Below are 9,269 nucleotides of genomic sequence, written 5' to 3'. Positions count from 1 at the left end.
AAAGCATCAGAGTACACCCAGAACTGTCTGTAAATGACAAAAGACTTAAAAATGACCACGGTTAAAGATTTGATGAAAGTTCATAATAATGCAATTGACAAGGAAATTTAGTTACTTCTGAGATATGCATTTTAAAGTAATAACTAGAATTATGACTTATAACATTTTAATGACTAACAAGTCTTAGAGAAGTCTTTCTTCCCCTTCGCTGACAAGGGAAAAAACATCTCCTACATTGTCTGCTCCCTGATAGTAAGGCTTTCTTCTTTCAGGATTATAATGACTAAGGCAAATATTAGACTAAACACAACACTGGGTTCCTTATATGCTACAACACCATCTAATGCTTACCAAGCCCTTTCTGTGTGCTAAGCATGGGCTAAGTGCTTTACATACATTATCTCATTTAATTCTCACAACAATGAGGTAGGTACTGTGAGATACCTACCGTCATTTTCATTTTGCAGATGAGGAAACTGACATACGGAGAGGTTAATGCCCAAAGTTTTACGGGACTGAGCCGTAAATTGAACCCAGAAAATCTCTGGAGAGCGCAGTCTATTACGTACTGATTAAAGTATAAAAATGGGCGATAGAGCGAGATTCACATAAAAAGAGTGTAGGTGAGAGAGGGAGGTTAGTAAAGCAAAAAGCCTGAGGGCCAAGACAGCTGAGATATCAATACAGGGTGTAGTGTTATTTTCCACCCGATACTTCTTTTCTGCTTTATTTCCTACGCTTCCTTGTTCCTTTTCTCAAATTTAAGATATTTCCTCGCTGGTGGTTTCGTCGTTCAGGCCTGACTGGGGCTGATCCCGAAATTCAGGCGCTAAACAACCTGTTGAAAGAAGCGAGGCAAATCCGAGGTAACCACGGTGACGGTGGCGTGGCGAGAACCCCGCGCAGGCGCGTTACATCCCAGGCGCGCCCCCCGCCCCTCCTCTGGGCCTCAGACTCCACCAGCTGGTGGGGAGTCCTGGGCGTGGGGCGTGGGCCGCGGGTAGGGGAGGAGAGGGCCCGGGCTGGGCGCCTGCGCAGACGCCGGGACGCTGGTGTGATCGAGCTCACGTAGCGAGGGTTGCAGTCGCCTCCTCTTCAGCGCAGCCGTCGCAGCCTGGAGGTTATAAAAGGGCTAACTGGCTCCCTCTGCTGCCCAGTCGCGCCGCCAGCGGGCTGAGGGAAGAGATTAGGTAGCCGGCCGAGCGCAGGCGACCGGGGACTGAAGAACGCGCAGCCCTCCCGTGCCACTTCCCAGGTGAGACGCTCCTCCGACCTTGGGGACTGAGGCTTAAGTCCTTGGGCAGCCGTGGCCCTTCTCGGATGGCTCTGGTGGTCTGGTCCCTGCCCCCTCTCGTGGCATGGCTCGGGGGCAGGGGGAGGCTCCCCCAGTTTACTACTACTGGCTCAGTACCTTCTCGCCTGGAGACTCGGCCCCTCGCCCTGCGCCCCGCGTCTCCTGGGTGCCCCAGAGGCCCTTCTGCCCTCCTCCGTGTTCCTCTTCCCACCGCCTCCCAGGTTGGCGCCCCCGACTGTTGGGGCTGCGGCAGCATCTGTCTCCGCCCCGGGGACCAGCACTTTCTTGAATATTCCTTCCTGGGGAGGAATCACCCTGTGAGTTTTCCGAGCTCCTCTCCTACCTGGTCCTGCCTAAAAAGCTGAGGAGTACGCGAGGGTTTTCGGCCTCCACAGCAGCAGATGGTTAGCGTGTGGCAATGGAGAGCCGTTTTTAAAGCTTATAGCTGACGGGGAAGCGCTCGGGCATTTTTATCCTGCCGAAGAGTCGTGGGGTCTGGGAAGAGGACCTACTCGCGGAAGTTCAGGCTTTACTCATCTGTTGCGCGGAGCGGTGCTGCCGGAGCAGCTGGAGGTAGCCCCGGGCGGCGAGTTTCGGGCGGCTGGGTTGAGGAAGTCGGCTGTCAGATCCTCCAGTCAACTGGGAAGCTAGTCTTCTTCCTTCCTTCTTCTGCCACATAAATTTTTTAAAGGCACATGAGCTTCTCCCCTCCCCCTCTCTTTCTCTCCGCCAAGTTTGCTGCTTTTAAAAGTCCACATCAGTAAATGGAATTCCTTGGCTGTGTGAGAACTTTGAGTTACGTGGATGGCCCCCAGCTGTATGTTTTAAGGGAGAGGAAGAATGGTTCCATAAGTATGGGACCATTTCTCCTAAATAATCGATTGTATTAAATACAGTCAGTTTTTAGACACTAACAATTTAGGCGTTCCGGGTAGAGTGGTGAAGACTTGGAATTTTGCACTGTTTGCTTTAAGAAAGGGATGAAGAAGAAACTAGATCTCCTTTTAGGAATTGATCGAAAAGGCCAAAGCGGCTTGCCAATTTCGACTTAACTGTTTCTGGTTTCTCTGAGAGCTATGGACTTTCCCTTGGAATGCACTCTGAAGGGATGAAATAGCCACTACTGAGTGGGGGAAGGGAAAAGACGTGGCAGCAGTGTTCTTTCATCAACTTTTGCCTTTTTTTTTTTTATAGGTTCGGGGAAGAAACGTATTTCCCTTTTTAGATTTAGATGTAGCTTATGAATGAGGCTAGTCTTTTCCTAAAATAATCTGATGAAATATTCAGTCCTCATAGCAGGAACACTGGAATTTAATTTATAAAACATTTAGAAGGGATTTTTCTGATCAAGTATCTATGGAAAAAATGGATACGTTAAGGAGGAAATATTTAAGAAGCTGAAAGTGAACAACCGTGAATAAGGTTTTTTGCCTTGATTTAAAATTTAGACATTCAGCGATTTTTCTTTAACTTTGACTTTTAGACTGTGAATATGATTTCTAAATCTTAACGATGAACTTCAAATTTTATCGTTTATTTCTGTGGGAAGCATAGGTTTCATCACTTACCTTTGAAAGTCATGTCAGTTTTGGTTTTGGTACATTATGCTTTAAGTTCTGCCAGTATTTTAGATGGCTGATGGCAAATGACTTTTTAAAAATATCTATTTTATTTTATTTATTTATCTTTGGGTGCTTTGGGTCTTCGTTGCTGTGCGCAGGCTTTTCTCTAGTTGCGGCGAGCGGGGACTACTCTTCGTTGCGGTGGGTGCGCTTCTCATTGCGGTGGCTTCTCTTGCTGTGGAGCACGGGCTCTAAGCGCGTGGGTTTCAGTAGTTGTGGCTCACGGGCTTTGTTGCTACGCGGCATGTGGGATCTTCCCAGACCAGGGCTCAAACCCGTGTCCCCTGCAGTGGCAGGCGGATTCTTAACCACTGCGCCACCAGGGAAGCCCACAAATTATTCTTATAGATTTAACATAGTTACTAGGAAAAGTTACTAGGAAAAGGACTACTCTGTGTCTTTAGGTGAATAATGCTTTGAAATCTTAAAATGAGTTTTATTTTGAAGTACTGAAAATCAAGGATTTTGGTAAGCGGATAATTTTATTGGCCATTTTGTATTTTGGTATCTAAAGTAGTAACCAAAAAGATGAAAAAAATGTGTACAACTTTAATTTATTGCGGAAAAATTTAGACAGTGTAAAAGACTATTGAAAAAAGAAAGCTTTGTATTACCAGGGTAGTCCAGGTTGTTGCAGGGGAATCTTGGCTTTTTGGTAAGGAGATGTTGTTAACCTTTTCTAATAGTGCAGAGTGGGTTGTATACTGACAAGCAGTATCTTTCATAGGGCATATATGTTCAAGCTTCTGCTTTTATTCCAGGGATGCAGCCATAAAGCTTGTGAGCCTTCACTTCTGTGGAAAGAATGCCTTATTTTACTTAGCAGTTATTAACTGGGAGGGATGTAATTACATCTCTTAGATGTGAAACGTGTCCCTATGAGATACATAGTAGTAGTTCTCAACCTATTTTGAGGTCCTGAAATCCATTGAGAATCTGATAGAAGGTGTGGACCCTGGCTCTGAAAATGCAAGTGTACACATCTGTGTGGAGTTTTTTTTTTTTTTTTTTGTGTGTGTGTGTGTGTGTGGAATTTTAATTACCATGTACAGATACTCTCTCCCTCCGCAAGTGCATCTATAAACTGCAAAACCCTAACCCTACAAGAACCAAAAAGTAAAAGGTATGGAGTAAGGACATCTAGGTATCTTGAGGCAGGGTTTCTTGAATATTTTTGAAAATTGAGCTGGGCTTGTAAGTCTGACTGGACTTGACTATATAGATGACCCTAATAAACTTTTGCTAAAAGGGTTTTAACAAAAGTAAGTTGGTTGGAGAATTGTTGAATTGCTAAATTGCCTAGGCAGTCGTACATCATACTGGCCTCACCCCAACCCCTTATATGTTGTAACATATCTTTGGCTCTATTCTGAAAGTGGAAAATACTTTAAGGTAAAGAAAAAGTAAATTGCACAGGCCCTTGGCATTACACTTTATTGCTCTTCTGACAGTGAGATCTTGAATCTTATAATTACATAATGTGTATGTGTGTGTGTATAAAAAATGAATGTGTAAGAGACAAGCCAAATAAAGTGTGTATATGTATTTGTGAAAGCTTCATTAGTTAGTTTCATCCGGACCGGGGCACGAACCCGCGTCTCCTGCACTGGCAGGCGGACTCCCAACCACCGCGCCTCCAGGGAAGCCCTTTCATTTGTGTTTCTACTCAGTGAAATTTATTTATATAAATTAAAGGTATCCTTTCATTAGTTTTCTTCTAGGCAAATATTGTGCCTCAATAAAAACTAATGACACTCAAAGGACTTCATTAAGGTTACTCCAGCAGTTTTGAACTTGATATAATGAAAAACATTCCTTTTCCTGATGTTGCTTTGGATGATCAGTTTGACTATTAGTATATTTGGTTGTGTATTGGCAAAAAATACAGTATAGAGATTCATGCTTCTTACATAGTTGTCATCAGTGAATGAGTACTATCTTGAACTTCTTCCGCTTCCTGCTTAGTGTTTTATATAAATGTGTCCATGTTTTGGTTTACATATTTTTCACTTAAATAGTGATGTTATAATATATCAAAGTAATATACTCAGCCTTTCTTGTTGGGCATTTGAGCTATTTCTTCATTATAAGTAGTGTGAAGAGAAGGCTGTAATTTAGTGCTGTATTTTATCTACCTGTTTAGCTACAGTAAACTTTAACCAGTTTTCTTTCTATCTGTACTTTTTTTTTTTAGGAAAAGAAATAACATGACAATAAAATTCTTATATCAGTACTTTTTTCTTCCCACTAAGTGAATTTTCTAGCGGATTGGATTGGGCTCTGAGAAGATTTTTTAATCAACCTGATAACAACTAAAGCACTTTAAAATTTATAAATTGTTATTTCATAATATTATATAATTTAATCTTTAAAATAATTCTGTGAGGTGGTTTATTTATTTATTTTTGCTGTACGCTGGCCTCTCACTGTTGTGGCCTCTCCCGTTGCGGAGCACAGGCTCCGGACGCGCAGGCTCAGTGGCCATGGCTCACGGGCCCAGCCTCTCCGCGGCATGTGGGGTCTTCCTGGACCGGGCCACGAACTCAGTGGCCATGGCTCACGGGCCCAGCCTCTCCGCGGCATGTGGGATCTTCCTGGACCGGGCCACGAACCCGCGTCCCCTGCATCAGCAGGCGGACTCTCAACCACTGCGCCACCAGGGAAGCCCCTGTGAGGTGGTTTTATATCATCCCCATTTTACAAATAAAGAAACTGAGATTCCAAGTCAAGTAATTTGCCCAAGAATTAGTAGTCAGAATTAGTAGTCAACAGTGAACATTGAGATGAAGCATCAAATGGAAGAATCTTCTGTTATGTCTATAGCAGTGAAGAAATGGATTCTATAAGCGTGTTGTAAAAATTTTGGGAGAAGATGCTTTTGTAAAATTTCTGGGGAGTAAGTAATAGAAATGGAAACTTGTAAAGTATTAAACACTAATTTTCAGATGTCTATTTTAATCTATTTTCTGTTTTTCTGAATCTATATTTTTTAAGGTTTTTTCACCTCAGTACCTCGCACTATTGCCCTTATAATTTCTCAAGCTTTTCAACCATGAACTGTTATCTGAAAAATTTTAAGAATTTCTGTTACAAAGGGAAATTTGTGTACAAAGTATGTTTAGTTTTAGAGAATGAGAGAAAAAGGTGTTTTCCTTGATTCAATATTGTGATCATTAAGTATTAGCATCTGTTACTATGTTCTGAACATTGTGCTGGAAGAATCATGATAACAACACGTTTGAATTAACATACAGAATAGAGGACAGCTACATAGACTTATATGTTTAATTGTTTTATTTGAGAGTGTTTAGTAAATATTGATTAACTGGTTTTAAGTAGGCTCAAGACTTCTCTTACACTCTAATCTTATATTAACTGGATTTTCAGGTCTGATTCTTTCAAACAATGATAAATAAATAATTATTTTAGTGCTTCTTAAACCTAGTTGTTGAATTTGGGTCCTCAAAGCATTACTTGCTCTATACATATGGCCTTTGTTCTTGCCCTCTTGTTCCAACAACCTCCCCCCTTTTTTTAAACCCAGACAAGATTTTATTCATATTCAAAAGCTGCTTGAAGACATTCTCAAATTTGCATACTCTCAAATTTACCAGTCTTTAAACCTCAAAGGTATTTTGAGAATAGATCTCAATTTACTGTTTGAATAAAAAAAATCTTAAATAATGATATTTGTGAACAGTAATCATAGCTACCAAGTGATAATGTTTTATAGGTAAATAAAAACACTAACGTATGACATAATAAGGGTGATTACTAATGAAGTAATTGGTATACTGTAACAACTTTATCGAGGTATAATTGATATACAGTAAACTGCACACGTTTACAGTGTGCAATTGGTAAGTTTTGACAAAAGTATATACCCATGAGATTGTCAACAACTTCAAGAGTTTCCTCATGACTCTTTGTGATCCCTCCCTCCTGCTCCTTGCTGCCCTTTCCTCATCCCCAGGTAACCATTGATCTTTTTCTGACACTTAAGATGTGTTTGTATTTTTGAGAGTTTTCTATAAATGGACTCATATAGTATGTACTTTTTGCAGGGGGGAGGAGGGTGTCCGGCTTCTTAAACTCAGCATAATTATTTTGGAATTCATCCACGTTGTTATGTGTTCGTTCCTTTTGATTGTTGAGTAGTAGTATATTGTATGGATATACGACAGAACTTTTTTTTTTCCATGTACTAATTAATGGATATTTGGGTTGTTTCCAGCTTTTAATTATTATAAACAAAGTTGCGATGAGCATTCGCAATTCGCATATAAGTCTTTGGAGGAATATATACTTTTTCTCTTGCGTGAATATCTAGTAGTAGAATAGTAACATATGTTATAGGGAAATATTTCTTCCCAGATTGTGGCTTGTCTTCATTGTTTTAACAGTGTGTTTCAAAGAGCAGGAACTGTCTCTAATCATGGACAGAATGTCTATGCAGAAAATCGGAAAGATTGTTCAGAAAGCTCCAGCCCTAATAAGTGAATTCTGCAAGGTTGAAGGACAGAAGGTCAATATATAACCATCAGTTGTATTTCTGTATAATAACAATGAACAATTAGAAATTAAAATTTAAAAGTACCATCTCAATAGCACCAAAACCTATGAAATATTTAGTATTAGCTTTACAAGACGTGCAAGATTTGTATAATGAAAATTATAAGACACTGGTGGAAGAAGCCAAAGAAGACCTAAATAAATGGAGAGATATGCCATATTCATGGATTGGAAGACAATATTGTTAAGACAACCATTCATCCAAGCTGATCTATATAGATTCAGTGCAATTCCAGTCCAAATCCCAGCAGGGTTTCTTACAGAAAGTAACAAGCTGATTCTAAAATTGATATGGAAAAACAAAGGAACTAGAAAAAGGTAAAATAATGTTGAAAAAGAACAAAAAAGTTGGGAAAGTCCTGATTTCCACTTACATTGCTGCAGTACTCAAGGTAAAGATAGAGACAAGATAGATCAATGGAACAAAACAGAGAATTCAGACACACAAAATGGTCACTTTGTTTTTGACAAGGGTATTAAGGCAATTCAATAGAGAAAGGATAATCTGGAATAGTTAGACGTTCATATGCAAAAACTGTCTTATTTGGGCATCTAATATCCTCTGTTGGACACTGGGCAGCCCCTTGCCCAGAAATTTGTATAAATCTTGGGACAGATGACACAAAGGCACCAATGGATATAAAATATGAAATAAAGTTTACTCACACAGTCAACTGAAAAAGGATTCCTCATGGAGAGGTCTTAGGTTTAGTCCAGAATGAAGCAAAAGTGAAGAAGGGTGGTTGGGTTTAATTTTTATTGTGGCCAGAAGAAGTGTGATAGTTCCCATGTGTGGGATTTACATGGTTTTAGCTTCCCACTGACGCCCAAGGAGGCAATGGCTGGGCTTTCTTACTGACTTATCCAGATGTGGGGCAAAAGGGAGAGGGAAGTGTGGGGCTTTAAGGCAATGAGCACTCAAACGTCAAAATAGAATATTTTTCTTTATTATAGTCTCTGCAAAAATTCCTCACCGTCTGTGCAAAACCTAGTTCAAAGTCGTTCGCAGACCTCGAGATATGACCTAAAGCTAGAAAATAACTTGGAGAAAATATAAGACAAAATCTTTTCGACCTTGGATCAGGCAAAGATTTTTTTTTTAATCACCAAAAACTTAGATACCAAAAGCATGATCCATAAATGAATAAATTGATAAATTCGACTTCATCAAAATTAAGAACTTCTGCTGTTTGAAACAGTGTTATGAGAGTAAAAAGATAAATCACAGACTGGGAGTTAATATTCCCCTATCACATATCTGACAAAAGACTTGTATCCAGAATATATAAAGAACTCACAAAATTCAGTAGTAAGTGAACAACCTAATAAAAATTTGACAAAAGATTTTTAAGTAGAAACTTTACCAAAAAGACCTATGGACAGCAAATAAATATATCAAAAGATATTAAACATCATTAGTAATTGCAGAATTGCAAATTAAAATCACACTGAGATACCAGTATACACTTAAGTGAGAAAATTAATTGAGACATTAAGAAGAATGAAGGAAAAAAGGCAAAATAACAACAATACCAAATGCTGATAAGAATGTGGAGCAGTTGGAGCTTTCATCCATTGCTGATGGCAGTGCAAATGGTATAGTGACTTTAACATTTGGCAGTTCTTTATAAAGGTAAACATATGCTTACCATACAATCCAGCATTCCTACTCCTGGATTTACCTAGTGAAATGAGAATTTGTTGATATCTTTTTTTAAAACAGCTTTATTGAGATACAATTCACATACCATACAATTTAGCTCTTTTTTTTTTTTTTTTTT

At 39.8% G+C, this 9,269-nt stretch overlaps 1 protein-coding gene across 3 annotated transcripts in view; it reads left to right on the top strand.

Annotated features, from left to right (window-relative positions):
• The first annotated feature begins 1,077 nt into the window (after window positions 1-1,077).
• Window positions 1,078-9,269, top strand: part of P4HA1 (prolyl 4-hydroxylase subunit alpha 1) — a 96,966-nt gene continuing 88,774 nt past the window's right edge. Inside the window, exon 1 of one of the 3 annotated variants that reach the window (XM_055081388.1) lies at window positions 1,078-1,255. The gene's annotated coding sequence lies outside the window, so the exon portion shown is untranslated. The other 2 variants (XM_055081387.1, XM_055081389.1) reach the window with 2 other exon arrangements.

This window comes from Physeter macrocephalus, chromosome 20, assembly GCF_002837175.3.
Source record: "Physeter macrocephalus isolate SW-GA chromosome 20, ASM283717v5, whole genome shotgun sequence".
NCBI lineage: Eukaryota > Metazoa > Chordata > Mammalia > Artiodactyla > Physeteridae > Physeter > Physeter macrocephalus.
This window is presented reverse-complemented; position numbering and strand designations above follow the sequence as displayed.